Source organism: Microtus oregoni, unplaced genomic scaffold (genome assembly GCF_018167655.1).
Source record: "Microtus oregoni isolate MIOR12 unplaced genomic scaffold, Mior012 000022F_ref0000154, whole genome shotgun sequence".
NCBI lineage: Eukaryota > Metazoa > Chordata > Mammalia > Rodentia > Cricetidae > Microtus > Microtus oregoni.
The window spans coordinates 14,576,909-14,594,734 of NW_024543081.1; positions in this window are offsets into that span (position 1 = coordinate 14,576,909).

Consider the following 17,826-nt stretch of genomic DNA (forward strand, 5'->3'; position numbering starts at 1 on the left):
AGCTCTTTCATAGAGCCAGTCTTGTCGTCTTTCTGTCCATACTGAGTGCCTACTGTGTGTCAGACCTGTGCCAGGCTCTGGGGGCATAGCCACAGGTGCCCATGCTTGTGGAAGCCATTGTGTCAGAGGGACGGACAGATGCAGCCTCTCAGAGCAAGAGGCAGATAATAGAACCAGAAGCAAGGTCAGCTTAGGTCATGGGTCAGAGGCATGACTGTTGGTACATCTTTCTGCCATCATGGTCTGGGGAACGCAAGATGGGGATACCCGCTAGGTGAGAGAGGGATGTGGAAGGCAGCAGCCACCCCTTCCACATAAGGGGCAGGAGAACAAAGCCTACTCTGAGTGGATCTCACATAGGGGCTGAGGTGAGCTCAGTCACAGAATACTTGCCTGGCATCCACAGGGCCCCGGGTTCCAACTTCAGCACCGGAAAAGAAAACAAGCCACACTCCACACTCCTATTAACCACAAAGAATTGCTTATGGCGTGTGTGCCTCATGCAGTCAGGGACACACCCTGGCAAGCCATTTGTTGCCACCTGACATTTGGGTTCACTGGCCGTCCTGTATTCTTTTCTAAATCCAGCCAGCCTTGAGAGAGCAGAAGTGATGTGCCCAGGTACTGAGCTGCAGAGGTGTCCATCTCTGTTCACATGGCCCAGGTCCTGCGGCAGGATGCTCATTATCTTACCAGCCCTTCTCAGTCTGAGCCTGGGGTGCATGACATCTAGGTGACATGCCATCTGATCTCATTCTTGTCACTCTGTAGTTGGATGGCATGGCTCTGGTGGCTCCCAGGACCTGTGTGATGCCTGCCTGCCCTGGGGATATTGTTCCTTACCCACAGTCAACAAGATTCCACCTGGACCTACTCTGTTCCCCACCCTGCTTCCTCTGCTGGCCTCTCCCGAGCTGGTTCCCCCTTGTCAAGCCTTTAAGGCCCAAGTCAGGCATCGCCATCTTTAGGAACGTCCCCGCAGCTCCAGCTTGAGGCCATGCCGCGCTGATCCCCAGCGCCTTACTTTACAAAAATTCATTCATATCTTCAATCCCCAGCACCACATAGACCAAGGGTGGGAGCACACTTCTGTAATCCTAGCACTTGAGAGGCGCTGACACAAGAATTAAGAGTTCAAGACCATCTTTAACTATGTAATGACGTTGAGACCATATTGCATCAAATATATCCACGGTGTTGTGTAGCCTTTGCTACCATCCACGCAAAACCATTTTTTTCCAAAAGGAGGTCCTGCACCCCCTCAAACACTAGCTACTCATTTCCTCCCGCAGTGCTGTGTGACACCATTCCTGGGGGACTAGAACAAATGTCTACTTAGTCCAGACGAGGAACCCCCTGCCAGTCCAAAGTCCAAGTGGCTGAGCCGGTTCCTTGGGGTTGTTTACAGGAGCATGACAGTTGAAAGGCAGTTACACCATCGAAAGCCACCAGCTCACCACAGCTGGAACTCCAGAGCTCTCTGCGGTTGACAGGTCCAAGAATCTCCTTCCCGCCACTGCCCCACAGTCCCTACAGCTTATATAGTCTTGGGGCGGTCCCTTACCCTTGTGAATCTGAGAAGTTATTGACTTCAGAGCCTTACATAGCTTCCCTCCAGTCAGAATTTCAGTTCTGGGGAGACAACTACACAGCCCCCAGCCCCCTAGGACGCTCCCTTCTACTTTTTCTGAGCACCTCCTCTGAGTACTTCACAAGGTGGAATCACAGTGTTCGCCCTTTTTGGCTCCCTACCCTGAGGCTGACGGAGACCGAGGAGCATCTCCATGTAGATGAACACCCGCTAATTACCCGTCATTGGTAGGCGCCCCATTTGCAGCCACTTTTTGCCTGTGGTGGGCTGAGCTGCTGCAAATGTACACATCTCTGGGCAGTTTCTACTTTTGCCTCTCCTTCGTGTATCACCCAAGTGGGATCATGGGGTCAGTGGCAAAAACCCTGCTGCCCCTTTGGTGAGGGCCACTGTGCCAGGCTCCATGGTGCTGGCTTCCCTGCTGGTCACAGAACCTCGCCTTTCCCCACTTGAGCGGGTCGTGTGTGTGTGTGTGTGTGTGTGTGTGTGTGTGTGTGTATTTCTCCTTCCCTTCCTCCACTCTCTTCAGCCGGCACCTGCCTGCTTGTCTGCTTGTCTCAGGGAGGTGAGTGACTTTGTCAGGACTTCCTGACTTTTGTTTCCAAAGGTCAGAAGGAACCCTGGAATTTGCAGAGGAGGGAGAGTCTGCCTGCTGACCCCTAGAGGAGAGGAGAGCACAGTGGACATCCACTTAGTAAAGGTCTTTGGAGTCATGTGTACCCTGCAAGGAGTCTGGCAGCAGAGTCGCCAAGGGCTCGTGCCCCGGGACCTGAGGGTCTTGGTGAGTCAGTGACTCTGCTTCCGGGGCACACACTCTTGAGGAGCAGCTGATCTGTCTCTGGGGAACAGATAAGTGGGTTCATGCCTCTACGAGTTTCCTCAAGAGAAAACTCAAGGTACCTCAAGACACCCCACAGCACACAGCCCTGGGTGTGTCACAGCTCTCCAGGCATGGTGGGGTCTGGTCTCCTCAGGGCCACAGGGCCAGGCTGGGCTACACGTTGTTCTGGCCTGCTTGGCAGAGGTTCCTTATCTTCAGGACTGGGCATGAAGATAACACCTGGGGACGCAGCGGTGGGCAGAGCGAGGAGCCCTGCTGGTGCTGACATTCTGATTTGTTTCACTGCGCCCCGCCCCCCAGCCTCCCCTGACCTTTCTGTGTTTACCCTGTCACATTCCAGAATCTAGCCAGCCACAACCTCGGTCTGACTCTCAGCCCTCTCCTGACAACCCTCTTATAGCTGATTGCAGTGTGCCATCCTGGCTGTTATAACACCTTAGGGGAGTCTCCCTGTCTGGCCATGCCCTGCCTGGACTTTCATGTCCCTGGGCTGGACCAGGACCTGGATCTGGGATCTGATCCCAGCCAGAGTGCCATTCCAGCATCTCTCTCCTTCCCCGGTCCTGGCTTCTGAGCCTTTGCTGATTGGCCAGGTGAAGTCAGGTATCCTTCTTCCTGACTCTCACAGCTTTCCCTTGACTGACGTCGTCTGAACTCTGACTTTCTGCCAGCTCCAGCTGCTGTTATAATAGGCCATGGATCGGGGCACTGATGGGGTGTTTTGGGAGGCCATGGAATCTTTAGGAGGCAGGATCTATCTGGTGGAAACAGGTCACTAGGGGAAGGCCTTTGGTTCCGGCCCCCTACCTCACTTCTTGGGTCCACCATGATGTGAGAAGTATCCAGCATACATTCCCACCGACATGATGTCCTGGCTAGGCACACAGGGCAACAGTGGACTGAAACTGAGTCAGATAAACCATCTCCTTGCCTTGGTTCTGTCAGATATTTTAGTTAAAGTAACATAAAAGCAGCCAATACAACACATGTATGCCCCGTGCCACCCAATGATTGTCTAGTCCATGATGGACCACATGCATGATGGTGGTTGTACCATATAGTCTGAGTGTGTATATCTGCGCCACCCAGCCCTGGGCAAGTAGATGCTGTAATATTTGCACAATGACAAAATCTCCTAAATAATGCATTTGTCAGAATGGATCCTCATTATCAGTCAATATGGTTTAACCTTGGTGCTGGACTGGCTGACATGATTGTGGGGATGGTAACTCCAAACACCAAGGGGCAGGGCATGGCAGGCTGGAACTACCCTGTCACAACCTTAAGCAGATTCCCCACGTAAGTGATGGGATGTGGTCATTCACGTCACCAAGGGTCCTCTCCGTTTCTTCTAGGAAACTCATTGAAGGTGAAGGCATCTACAGAGCACTGCTAAGAAACACCTAGATTCTGTTTGATTAAACTATCTAGCTCAGTAACCCGCCTGTGTTGCCTTGGAACCAACCGTCACTGCTTGGCTCAGATTTCAACTCCGGCCTCGCTAGTAGCAAGCCATTTGGCATATTTGAATCTCATCCCTCTCAGGAGGCTGCTGAGAAGGGCAATGGAAGGCATGAGTGTCAGGTCCTAGCTGCATCTCCTCTTGCTTGCCTGTCACTGCAGACACTGTTCAGGAATGTCACTAGCAGCTGGAGGGCAGTCCAAACCTCCACAGTGATCAAGGGATTGATGGTCTCTTGACATGTTTGCACAGAAGGCTCTAACCACTGCCAGGCAAGCTGTCACTAAACACTGTGGATTGAAGTTTTGTTAGCATAGATCAGGCCTGCCAGCTCCAGGCCCCGAGACCGTCACCACGGCATGCCCACACCCTTCCCAGGGAGTAGCCAGGCTACTCTCAAGGGTCCCATCTACTCCAGCCTAGGCAGGGCCCTGCCTGGTACTCTGTTTCCAATGCTCTGGCCACAGGGATCCTCTCTCAGGCACAGTCCCACCCAGGCCTTGTGACCTCAGCTTGAATAGACCATCATCTCCTTGAGGGACAGCGTCTATCCTCAGAGCCACAACAGCCATCACCCCTTTGTCTCAGGTCGCCTGTGTGGTCACTCATGTCCTGATCTACCGAGGAATTCCTTGAAAGTAAAAACCCTGTGGACCAACCAAGGGCTTAAGGTAGGGCTCTAAGATGCTGGGAGGTACGAAAGGCTTTTTCAGTTGGATCTCTCCATTTGCAGTGGGGTAGGCCCCCCAGGCTCTGTGTCCCAGTCCTGTCTCTGGATCTAGTAAGGATTTAGAGTACAGCACAAATGCACAGGCTCATCGCACAGGGTATGTGAATTCTGGCAACGTATTGGGCTGATGTTGGCTAAGGTGTGCTTGCTGCTGTGTCAAGTCCACCACTGGTTAGTCCTGCTCAAGTGATGTCCGGTATGGTGGGTGTCTCTCCCCCAAGCAGGATCAGTGGCCTAGGGAAACGCTATTCCCAGCTTGGGGAACTCACCGTGGGAGGCATTTGTAGGGAGATCCTGGGAATAGCAGCCATCACTTGTACTACGGCGGCCATGCTTAGCTGCAAGGGAAGCTGAGAATGCAGTCCAACTGGGAACCCCAAATAAAGAAAGGTATGGGAGGTAGGGAGGTGCCGGAAATTTATTTATTCAGTGCAGGGATAAGTTTGCAAGGAGGTAAAGGACATTTCTGAAAGTCTGAGATGAGCAGGAAGCAAGGTCGGACCTCTCAATGTCCATGACAATGTCAGACAAGAGCAGCAACCCTGCTTTTGTTTTTTAAATTGATATTTATTAATGTGTGTGTGTGTGTGTGTGTGTGTGTGTGCAGGTGTATTTGTGCTCATGTAGAGGCTAGGAGTTGACTTCTGGTATATCTCTCAATCTCTCTACCTTTCCTCCTCTTCTTCCTTCTTCTTCCTTCTTCTTTGAGGCAGGATCTCAATACATAACTCTGACTGGCCTTGCCTTCAGAGATCCATCTGCCTCTGCCTCTGGGTGGTGGATTTAAAGGTGTAGTCACCAATCTGATTACAGTAGATGGCCAGTTCAGGCACCCTTTCCACTATTGCTAGTGCCCAATCTTCTACCTTACTTTTTGAGACAGGGTCTCTCAGTGAACCTGGAGTCCATCAGTGTGGCAAGAGTCCAGGGATCTTCCTGTCATTGCCTCCCCTGCATTGTTGCTGCAGGCACTCACCACCACACTTGGGTTTTTGCAGGGGTGCTGAGGAGCTGAAGCCAAGTCCTGGTCCTTGTGCAGCAAACACTTGACTGAGTCATCTCTTTAGCTCTTGTTTTGTGAATCTTAAAGAAACTTTGGTTGGAGATGAAGGTTAAAGGCACCTCTGGGCCTCCCCATCTACTAAGAAACGATACACACAAACACACATATATGCATGCATATGCACACACACACTGTACATAAACACACATCTCTACTCTTTACTAGTTCCCCCATCCTCTTCTTCAGTTGGACGTTTCTGTGGCGTTTTAGTAGCTTCCTTCTGATGCCCACCAAATGCCAACACTGGCATTGACTTGGGATGGTCCTGCTGTCCTTTGTTTGGGGATTTTTCCTTTTTTAAAAATTTATTTAATTAACATTTTTTCATTTATTTTACACACCAACTATAGTTTCCCTCCCATCTATCCCCTTCCCTATTCAATCCTTCTTCAGCTCCAATCAGAAAGGGCCAGGCGTGCCATGGGCTTGAATAGCCCATGACACATTAAGTTGAAGCAGGTCTGAGCTCCACCCCTGCATCAACGCTGGGCGAGGTACTCCAGCATGGTTCCCAAAAGCCAGCTAAGAGTCAGGGAAAGGTCCTGATCTCACTGCTAGGAGCCTTACAAATAGATCAAGTTATACAACTGTCACACACACATGCAGAGGGCCTAGGCTGATCCCATGCAGGCTCCCTAACTGTTGGTCCATAAACTCCCATGAGCTCAGGTCAGCTGTCTCTGTGGGTTTTCCTGTCATGACCTTCATGCCCTGGCTGGCCCAATTCCTCCTCCATTTCTTCAGCAGGACTCTCAGAGCTTGGCCCTGTGCTTGACTGTGGATCTCTGCTTCTGCTTCTGTCAGTTACAGGATGAAGGCTCTCTGATGACAGTTAGGGTAGACACCAATCTGGTTACAGTAGATGGCTACTTCAGGCCCCCTTTCCGCTATTGCTAGGATTTTAGCTGGGGTCATCCTTGTGGATTCCTGGGAATTTCCCTGGCACCAGGTTTCTCCCTAACCCCAAAATGAGCTTCCTTATCAAGACATCCCTTTCCTTACTCTCCTCCCCCATTCCACCCCAACCCACCTCCTGCGCCCAGCCTGACTCACCTGCTCCCTCAAGTTCCCATCCTCCCCATACCACTCCCCCGTTTACCCAGGAGATCTCTTCTATTTCCCCTTCCCAGAAAACCCAAACACCGCTCTTTGGGGCCTCCTTGTTTTCCAGCCTCTCTGGGGCTGTGGATTGTAGGCTGGTTATCCTATACTTTACTCCTAATATCCACTTACGAATAAGTACATACCATGTTTGTCTTTCTGGGTGACCTCACTCAGAATGATTTTTTTCAAGTTCCATTCATTTGCCTGCAAATTTCATAAGGTTATGGTTTTTACAGCTGAGTTACACTCCATTGTGTAACTGTACCACATTTTCGTTATCCATTCTTTGGTTGAGGGTCACCTAGGTTGTTTCCAGGTTCTGGCTATTATGAATAATGCTACTATGAACATACTTGAGCAAATGGCCTTGTGATAGGATTGAGCATCCTTTGGAATATGCCCAAGAGTGATATAGCTGGGTCTTGAGGTAGATTGATTCCCGATTTTTTGAGAAACTGCCATATTGATTTTTCAAAGTGGGTGTACAAGTTTGTGCTCCCTCCAGCAATGGAAGTGTGTTCCCCTTACTCCACATCCTCTCCAACATAAGTTGTCATCAGTGGTTTTGATCTTAGCCATTCTGAAATCTGTGTAAAATGCTATCTCGGAGCTGTTTTGGTTTGCATTTTGTTTGGGTCTTTTTCTACAGAGCAGGTCACTGCCCAATGAAACACCTTTGAGCCCCTCCCATGCCCTTTGACTCCATCTCTTCTTCCTCCACTTTCTACCCCAAGGCCATTGTCCCTTGGATCTGTTCAGGGTCCCAACAAATTCTTTCTTCTTTCCCCTCTCTGTCGGAGCTGTCAGCCACCTGGCAGGGGCCTTAATCAGAACAGTACGGGCAATTGATCCCAACAAGCTTAAGACATCCCGTTCCAGGAGAAGGCCCCTGCTGACAGCAGAAGCAGCTGCTGTGGCTGCTGGCATGCCTCCTGAAGAGGCATCTGCCAGGCCCCCACCTCGTCATGTGAGGGGAGCTCTGGTAGAGAGGCTTGCTGGGTGACCTGGGGACATGACTGTCCCTCCACAAAAAACTGGGGCCTGGGGGCTTCCCTGGGAGGTATCCGGAGGGTGGGAGAGTTCTGGGGAAGCAGAGGTGGGCAGCCTGACGTGCTCAGGGGGTTGATTTATGAGGGCAGATTAAGAAGACGGATGGCCTGTCCCTTAGCCAAGAAATGAGTCCTGTTGTAGTCCTTTGCAGGGCACGGAGGCGGAGGAGGGAGATGCTCGAGGAGTGCTCAGCGGAGTAATGAGGAAGAATGGTTTGAAACAGAGCTGAATACCAGGACGATGTCTTGGCTGTGACGCCTGTGAGGGATGGCCGTGACTCCGGCAGCAGGAGCAGCGCCTGCCTCCTTGGATCATGGATGCTGATGGCTCAGGCTTGGGAGGCCCATGGACAGAACTGGTTTCTCCCAACAGCATTATCTACAGCCTCTGCTGGCACTATAGACATCCTCTTCTCTGAATCCTGAAATGGGCCGGACCCGGCCCAGCCGGCAGCCCCATCAGCTGTCTGTGGGGGGAGACCGTGAGGGCTCCCAAGAGTGAGAGTCCTGGGAGGAGAAAAGTTGCCAGTGTGGTTGGGTCTCAGCTATCCTTGGTGATTGTCTTTAATCTGGATCCTGTGGGTTGGGCCAGCAGGCACAGGCACCCATGATAGAGACCACCTGGGGCTTGGGCGAATGTTAATTGGGGAATGCAGGCACCATGAAGGTCCATTCCAGAGCTCAGCTTTCTGCTGAGAAGTCCTCCGAGGGACCCCTAAACAAGCTGCCATAGGGACCTCCTTCCTACTTGGCGAATGCCCAAGGGGAAGGTACCAGAAGGCTAGGAGGGCTTCCCTGGCCACTTCGCTGTGTTCGTGGGAAGGATTTTGTGAGCGGCCTAAGATACATTCTGGAACAGAGGAGCTGGATCATTTTTGGAGGAGTAGGGTGCATCTTGGAACCCCCTGCAGCCACCATGAATAGGTAGTTGAACTTTCTCAAACTAACAGCCAGACAGTAGCTCTTGCACCTTCCTTGGGCTCAGATGCCACCCCCGTTCCCCGTCACTATCCATCTCTGACTAATTGGTCCGTGTATGCCAAGGCCGGTCCCTGCCCAGGAAATGACTGTGACTGGGTTCTGACTCAATGCTCAGCCTGTGGGCGTGGGCTGTGCTGGTTGAGGTACCTTCCCTGGAGATTTGGGACCCTGGGAAGTGTGGGCTGAAGGGTATGGCCTCACCATGCATGCCTAGCTCTGTAGCCCATGTTGACTGAGTGTTTACTTGGGCGTGGGTTGCCTTGGAAGACCGAAGTGCGTCCTCACAGCAGGGAAAGGGGGCTTGTACAAGGCAAACTATGCGGTTGTTCTGTGGGCTTGAGCCCTGGCAGATCCAATCCCAGGGCTCATCCTCTCATTCATCTCCTTCTGCTGCTCCTCAAACCTCTCACCAGGAAAGAGGCAGATCTGACTTGATCACCTGCCTTGCAATTAATCATGAGCCCTTATGTGAATGGTTTCACTGCTCCCAGCCTTGTCAGGGGAGAGAAAGACCCCCTCTAGGAGTATCTGCCTACATAGATAGGGGTCCAGATAGCCAATATCCTTAGGTGATAGTCACATATGCCTCTTCCCTTCTGAGGACCAGCGTGTTTCCCCGAGTCCTTCTGAGGTCACTGTGTGGCAAACCAGGGATGCCACACCCATCGTGGAAAGTCCACCCCCTGCACAATGGCAGTGTCCCCCAGGCAGGTCCAGAAGGCCCTCCCCGTTCCCACACTTAGGTGCTCCACTCTGTACTTGGTTCCTTTCTGGGTGGCAGAGAACAGCAGCTGGGAGCACCAACAGCACACCTGCCGGCTTTTGATTCCCCGTGGAAGGTGGAGCCTGACAGTCTGGAAGAGTGTCGACAGCCAAAGCACAAGCATCTGGTCCCACAAGCCCCATTATAAGAGGCTTAGCCCTGCTTCTCAGGGTGACCTTCTGGCTCCCTAGAGCTTGAACGGGGCCACAGTGAAATGTTCAGCCGCAAGGGCGCTGGGCACATGGGGAAGTAGTAATAATAATGACACCAGGAGAAGGCAGAAGCAGCCCAGCACGCCCAAACAAGATTTCTCATTAGTTTGAAGGATGAACTAGGAGTCTGGCCCATAATGAAGAAAATAGATTGAGTCCTGATTAGTTGTCTAGAGACTTGACGCCATGCCGCAGTTCCAGCTCTGACCTTCACAGAGGTCCCCAAACTCATCCAGCTTTCAACTCAAAGAGGCTCTGCCCAGGGTGGGTGGCTTTAAAGTCCCCATCCTGTCTACCAGAGATCTGTATTTGATCCTCCAGCCTCACAGATGACATGGGTAGGGCGTGTTCTTGTGGCTGTAGCCCTTTGACTGGTCACAGTGGCACTGTCTTTTGGGAACCTCTGTGTCCTGACTGCTGAATGGCCATTAGTATCCAGCTTTCTCGGCAGTCTCAGAGATGCTCAATGTGAGCTGTTCAGGCTCTTTCTGAAGTCCAGTGTCTTCTGTCCCACCTGGGCAGTTGGTGACAGAGGCCATCTTCCTTGAGACCAGTTGTCAAGCCAAGCTGTCGATTGATCCAGGCCACTTGCTCCCCAATGGGACACTATAGGATGGAAGCAGGGACTGCAGCCCAGGACAGCCCAGTTCAAGGACTCTCCCCACATCCCCCTGAAGTGCGTGTGTGTGTGTGTGTGTGTGTGTGTGTGTGTGTGCGCGCGCGCGTGCACACGTGTGTGCGTGTGTGTGAATATATTGGGATCAGAAGTGGATGTTGAGTATCTTCTGCTATTGTGCTCTACCTAACTTTTTTGGGACAGGGTTTCTCACTGAACCTGGAGCTCGCCATTTTGGCTAGGCTGGCTATCCAGTGAGGCCTTAGGATCGTCCCTTCTCCACTTCCCACTCAGAGTTCAGATGTGTGCTACAATGTCTGGCTTTTGTGGAGGTGCTAAGGATAGAAACTCCGGTCCTCATGCTGGCACAGCAAACACTTTACCCACTGAACTGTCTCCTCACCTCTCCCTGCATCTTTAATTGGGATTTCAAGGTCTTCCCATGGGTCCCACAGAGATGGAGTTTGGTTAAATGAGACCTGTGTGAGTAACCCAGCTCCAAGGTGGGCAGAACCATTTCTCAGTCAGGTGCCTCTTCTTGGTGAAGAACGATTTTGATGTGCCTAATTTCTCTCTCTCTCTCTCTCTCTCTCTCTCTCTCTCTCTCTCTCTCTCTCTCACACACACACACACACACACACACAGATCCTTCACAAAAAGCTTCTGCAGTGACACTAGTGTCATAAAAGTGATCATGGCCATTTCTCCTCTGTCCTCAGAATATAAAAGCCGAGTCCCAGGGCTGAGACTGTGATACGCTAATGCCACTTCGGCTATCTGGAGCTGATAAGCAGCACCCAGCCTCCCAGAAGCCTCTGGGGACAGGCGGCCCGTGGCTATCATTAGGGAAGGTTCCACTCTTTAAATTAATGACTGGGTTTAATAGCCCCGGGAGGCATCTCTCTCTCCCGGCTCTACTTGATTTTGGCCTGCTGCCTCCTCGGGCCTCTTCCCTTGACAGTCATTGCCTCTCCAGTGCCACCAGCAGGATGATGTCTCCCTGGGCTCTGGGACCAGGTCAGCCTTGGCCTGCGGTTGTCTGTGCTCAGGCCCGAGCCAAAGGAATCTGGATGTTAAGCTCTGAGAACTTCAGAGCTTCACCCCCTCCATGGCAGGGGGCTTGCGAACTGAGTGGGGAAGTGGGAGCCCCTGGTCCATCCCCCACCAAGGATCTAGGGTGGACACAAATGGCCTACTCTACCTGTCCTTCACCTTTGGCAGATCTTGGTGACATCAGAAGGTGCCTAGCATCTTAACCCTGCCTTCCAGTCCCAGTCCAGTCAGGGTGTCTTCTGTTGTTCCCCGCTCCTCTCCTTAAGGAGCCTAAATGTTCTACTTCTCTGTGTTCTGAGCTTTGCTAAAAAGCCAATTCCTGCGAGTTTTATTTTTATTTATTTATTTACAAGGTCTCATGTAACCCATGCTGGCCTTGAACTCTATACAGTCTCTGGTTCTCCTGCCTCCACGTCCAGGATGCTGGAATACGGTGTGTACTACTATGCCTGGTTTACTTAGAACTCTGTACAGTCTCTGGTCTCCTGCTTCCACGTCCAGAATTCTGGGATATGGTGTATACTACTATGCCTGGTTTATTCAGTGTTGGGCCTTAGAACTTCAGGTACATCAGACAAGAACTCTACCAACTTGGCCACTTCCAAGCCCTGATACTAGTTTTTATAAGATGCATCTGCAGGGTTTCCCCATTCAGGAAGCTCTCCCTGAGCTACAAACTTCCCCCACACTACACTACATGAATTCATTGCCTGTTTGGCTATTTGGGAGTTGTCACTTTTGTCCTGTCTCTCCAGAATTCTACCTCCCCTCCAAATTCCAGACTATAAACTTCACTGACTGTCTTTCCTGTGGCCCGAATTGCAGGCTACAACTGGAACACTCCAAATAATGAAACAGTCCTTAAATAAGCTGGCTGCCATGCTAGTGCCTGGGGGACCCCAAAAGAAGATTGTCAGCTGTGTTGGGGAGCGTCTTAGCCATTGGGCTCCTCAGTTCTTGGAATCTGCTTCTGCAAGACCAGTTGCCCCATCCCCACCGTGAGTTCTCTAGTAAAGAGCAAGAAGGTCTGAGAGCAGGGTTGTCCAGCCAGCAGCCTGCCCCACATCCTGCTGGGTACTGCAGCCGTCAGTGGATCATATCTGTGGAAGGGCCATGCAGCTCAGAGTCCCTATTCACTCCCAAGAGAATGACATCATCTTGGGCTCATCGTGTTGTCTCAGCGGTAAGGTTGGGGTCAGACCTCAAGGTGCCAGTGTGCCAACCAGCTGGGAAGCTCTCGAGTGACCGGACAAGTGTGGGCTCCACATTCCAGGAGTCCACGAGGACATGACAGGGATGCAGACGGCCCTGTCAATTTGAGGATGAGGGTCACCGAGTGCTCCTCTCCCCTGACTGTGCCCCTGCTCATCACGGTGACAGCAGGCCGTGCAGTGTCACCATGGGAGGAAACCTTCCTACTGCCTAACTTACGTAAGCCTCAGCCACAGTGTGCTCGGTGAGGCATTATGTTCTTGTCCCCTGCTGCAGGAGCCTCATAAGGACAGTAAACTTGTGCTGGATATAGAGTGAGGTGTCTCTTCAATACCCATGGCCTCCAGGGCCCAGCAGAAAGCTCAGTTGACAGTAAAGGAGCCCATAGGCAGGTGGCTTCATAGATCTGGGACTGCTGGCTCAGCTTGCACTGAGCCTGCTGGGTGGTACGCCCATGCGGCTGCCCAGTTCCCGGGTTTTTGGTGCCTTCCCTTTCTCCATCATGTTCCTGTGCAGACCTACTCTCTCAGATGCCTGAGAAACAGGGAGCAAGGCTCTTTGTCTTGAGGTTTTGAAACTTTGTAACTCAGGCCTCATTCATTCCCATCCTCCCCTCCCCTCTCTGCCTTCAGTTACTGAGGTTACAGTTATGTATGGCCATGCTTGTCTAGGACACAGACTTGAAAATCACATCAGGGATTTGGGCCACAGCGTTGAGAGCTTTCTAGAAATGAAGGCCATGTAGGATTCAAGTCAGTGGTGTTGGAAGCAGCTCTCCTGGGAAGAGGGTGCACTGTGCCACTTCCTCAAGGGCCTGGCGAGGACTGCATGACATACTCAGCTCTTGCTTGGCATGGGTGAGGGTCTCCAGCACACCAGAATGGGAGCGGGGGAGTGAGAGCTCTAAACTGAGTTGGAGGGGTCTTATGCTGGGGTGGGGATCAGAAGGAGTGAGATAAATAAGAAAGGTTTGTGGAGAGGGTTCAGGGGACTCAGGGCGGTGGTGGTTGTGGCAGCTCATGGGCCTTTCTCTATGGCTTTTGTTTCTGACATCGACCCTTTTCTGTTCTGATCTCATTCTCTAAGCCGTGGGCTTGCTTCCCTGATGTGACTCTCATAGCTGACCCACACAGCATCTTCTGGCGTGTGAGCCTAGGCTGCCTTACTCCCACCCTCCACCTGACATCTCAGCCTTTCCAAATGCCTTCCATCGGGAGTGGACAGGAGTGTAGACAAAAGTTTCTGTCCCACCTGGTCCTGCAGCCATTCAGTACCAAATAAACACATAGGGGCTTATATTAATTATAAACTGTTTGGCCTATTGTTCAAACTTATTGCCAACTAGCTCCTATAACTTAAATTAATAATTACAAGTTAATAATTCTATTATCTATGTTTAGCCATGTGGCTTGGTACCTTTTCTTAGTAAGGTATTCTTATCTTGGTTCCTCTGCATCTGGCTTGCAGCTGTGTCTCTGCCTTTCCTCTTCCCAGAATTCTCCTACTCTGCTTGCCCCGCCTATATTTCCTGTCTGGCTACTGGTCAATCGGTGTTTTATTAAAGCAATACTAGTGACAAATCTTTACCATGTACAAGAGCATTATCCCACAGCACAAGGGTGGTCTCTGGAATGGAGAGCGGGTGCTGTGTCTCTGGTTGTAGAACAGATCTCATTGGAAGGCTCCTCTGTGTGTCTCTACCCAGGTGAAGGTGTGTAGATTATTTGTAGATGACTTTGTAGGGCTTGGAGAGGAGACTGGAGGCCTGACTAGGGAGCTCAGCAGATCTTCCAGAAGAAGATGATCCAGGTCTATGCTGAATGCTCTGAAGAGTAGGTGTGGCAGTCAGGATCTGGACCAGAGGGAAGAAAGGATGAATGAATGAGTGAGTGAAAGATCAGCCGTCAAAGCCTGAATAGGGTTGGCTATGAGGCCTGTCCTGAAGTTTATAGGAAATGGGGAGGTGGTTGGGGCTGGTAGGACACTCAGCAGGTTGAGGAGCTGACCAGTAGGTGTTGTCCAGGGAGCCCTGTGACCTTTGATCTAGCAATTGCATGCCCAGGAACAGATACACAAAGATACTTACAGAAGTATGGAGGCAACCTAAACTTCCACCAAGATGGGATTGAAACAGATAACAAGGCATAGCTGCCATTGTGATAAAACCTTCTGCTCAAAGCAACTTAGGAAAATTTCTGTTTCCAGGTCACAGGTCACCACAGAGGAAAGTCAGGGCAGGAATTTAATCAAGAACTAAAGCAGAAACCACAGAGGAAAGCTGATTCCTGACTCATGCTCTGCTGGCTTTCTTATACAGCTCACCAGCCTAAGGAGTGGTGCTGCCCATAGTGGACTGGGCCATCCCACATCAATCATCTATAGCTACAAATATTCTCCATCCTGCTGGTCCCCCTGGACCAGGTTTTCTCCTCCCACCTGTTCCTGAGGCCGCTTATAAAATAACCACTCTGAGGCTTAGTATTACTTACATACTTTTTGGCCTATTAGCTCAGGCTTCTTATTAATTAACTCTTACATCTTAAATGAACCCATATCTATTATTTTGTATTTTACCATGAGGCTTGTGGTTTGTTACCTCACATCTTGCTTCTTGGGCGGCTACATGGTATCTCTGGCTCTGCCTTCTTTCTCCCAACATTCAGTTTAGTTTTCCCTGCTTAGCAGTATTCTGCCTGCCTTAGGCCAAAGCAGCTTCTTTATTAACCAGTGACAATAAAACATAATCACAGCATACAGAGGGAAATCCCACATCAATCATCAGTCAAGATAATCTCACAAAGACATGGCCACAGGCCAATCTGATCAAAGCAATTTTTCAATTGAGATTCCTTCTTCCCAGGTAACTCTAGGTTGTGTCTTGTTGTCAATAAAAACTAACCAGCATAACTAGTTTAACCACCAGCTTACTGGGGAGAAAAAGCAGCCCTGACTTGTAGAGAGCTAAGCTAGTCATGGTGTAAACTGTTCCAGCATTGCTGCTATAGCCATACACACCATGAGGATCTGGAGTCCATACAAACTTACTCAAGAATGCCATTGGGTCTCTCTTTTTTCTTAGAAATGTGTGCAATTGGAACATGACCTCTTGATGCATAGCACGCCCTTAGAAGTCTTGGTATCATACTTTATATCTATATTTACTTTCCTTTTGGTACTTGGCCAGTCTTAGGATAGCTGACATTTGCCCAGCTCTTACCAGACCATTACAAGGGGAACATGTACTTCTCAGAGCATTTGTGACCATGGCAACAGGGTTGAGCAGGCCATCCCCAAGGTGAACTATGAAAAAGAGTTGTCCTCCCGGGATGAGTGTGGGACCCTCTTCATTGTCCTCCTACCTCCTTTAAAGATCTAGGTTTTACTGTCTTTGAGAAAAGCAATTTTCTTACAGAAATCAATGCTCAGAGAGCTCGAGAGCTCCCTTAATTAAGGTCACACAACTAGCATAAGGAATCAGGCTTGGAAGTCCCTTCAAAGTACGACACTCAGAAAGGACTTGTTTCGTGCGATAGCAAGAACTTGTATTGATGGAAGGGAGACAATGACAAAGGTTCCAGGTAGCCCGAAGAACTCCCCAGGGTTCACTCAGTGGACTGGATCAGACCAGCCAAGCATTTCAGGTTCATTCAAAAGCCCAACCCACCCCATGTCCCCACCACACCGGGACAAGAAGCCAGCCCCCAACTGTTGGTGGGTATGATGTTTCCTCCATCCAGGTCTATGGTAACACATCTGCTATTCTGAGGGCCTATGGAGCTAGGGACACATCTGTTCCCTGAAGTACTTCCTGCCAATCTTCTCTCTACTCCAGTCAATTAAGTTTAGCATTCCCATGGCTTCCAGCTGCTGCCCCTGGCTTCACCTTCCCCTGTCCCTTATGGCCACCCAGCGGGGGTTGATTCCCTGATTCATTTCTCAAGCTCTCCGTTTCCATTGCTGCTTGCAAGCCCAAATTTAAACTCCTGAACACGGTGTCCTCCAGGGTCTTGCAGATGGTGGCACCTGCCTGCTTTTTAGAACATCTCCTGCTATTTACCAGCTGGCCGGTCCCCAAGGGCATCCTGTTTAGCCATGCACAACCCATCTCCTGTGCTAGGTGTGTCTCCCTTCCTTCCTGCCTGGAGAGCTTGTCCCTGAAGGCCAGCCTTCCTGGGTGTGCCATCTTCCACCTTGGGAAGACGTGTCTCCTGACCTCCCATACGTAGGCACAATCTGTATGGCAGCAGGGTGGGCCCCTTTCTAGTCTGCTGTCAGGACCACAGCCAGGTCTCCTTTGCCTTGGTGTCATCAGGGGCCATTGGGCTCCAGTGGAGAACTCCCACAGCTTGAGACGGCCACCATCAGCTTCCTACCTAACAGTTGTCTGGAATGGAGCATGGAGAATGACGTTCTGGGTGTAGTCTCTGAGGAGGGGTCCTCAAGCCTGCTGTGATGCCAAGACCCTCTATCCTGAAGCTGGGCTGCTGCCGTGTCTCAGGTCTTCCTTCGTCTTGCCTCTGCATCCCACACAGTCCTGACTCCTGGGAGGTGAAAGAAAATGCAAACTTCAGAATCAGATTCCTGCACGCCATTCAGATATAAGAGCGAGAGAAACACCCCTCTCTGGTCCCAGTAGGTGACCCCTCACCCCCATGACCTCAGTGGGGTGATGACAGTCCAGCCTGTGTCAAGGTTAATCACGAGTGGCTTCTGCTGTGTCCCTTTGGTGATTATTCCATGCTACAGGGAAGAGGGGAAGGAGGTGACTGGGGCTGCTGGAGGGTGGTGGAGGCTGAGGTAGAGCCCTCTCGTTTTCTTCCAGAGGCCTATATGAGGGTGCACAGTGCTCTGAGCTCAGCAGGCCTCCAGGGGTGGCCTCTGGCGAAGGTGCAGATGGGTCGTTAACTAGAGTGAAATTGACCCCTGGCCAAGGTGGAGCCAGTTCTGCTCTCAGTAAGGTGGTCGTGGTGGGCCAGTGTGCCGTGGCAGAGTGGGCTCTTGGTGGCCTTGAGATCAGGCTGTGCTGTCCTCTAACGTATTCCACAGGGTGTAAAACAGTGATTTTTTTTAGTCTGTACCTTGTCCCACAGATTCCATTTTACAGGCAGCTTTCGACTTTGTTTTAAAGATGGAGGATGACGTTGCACCT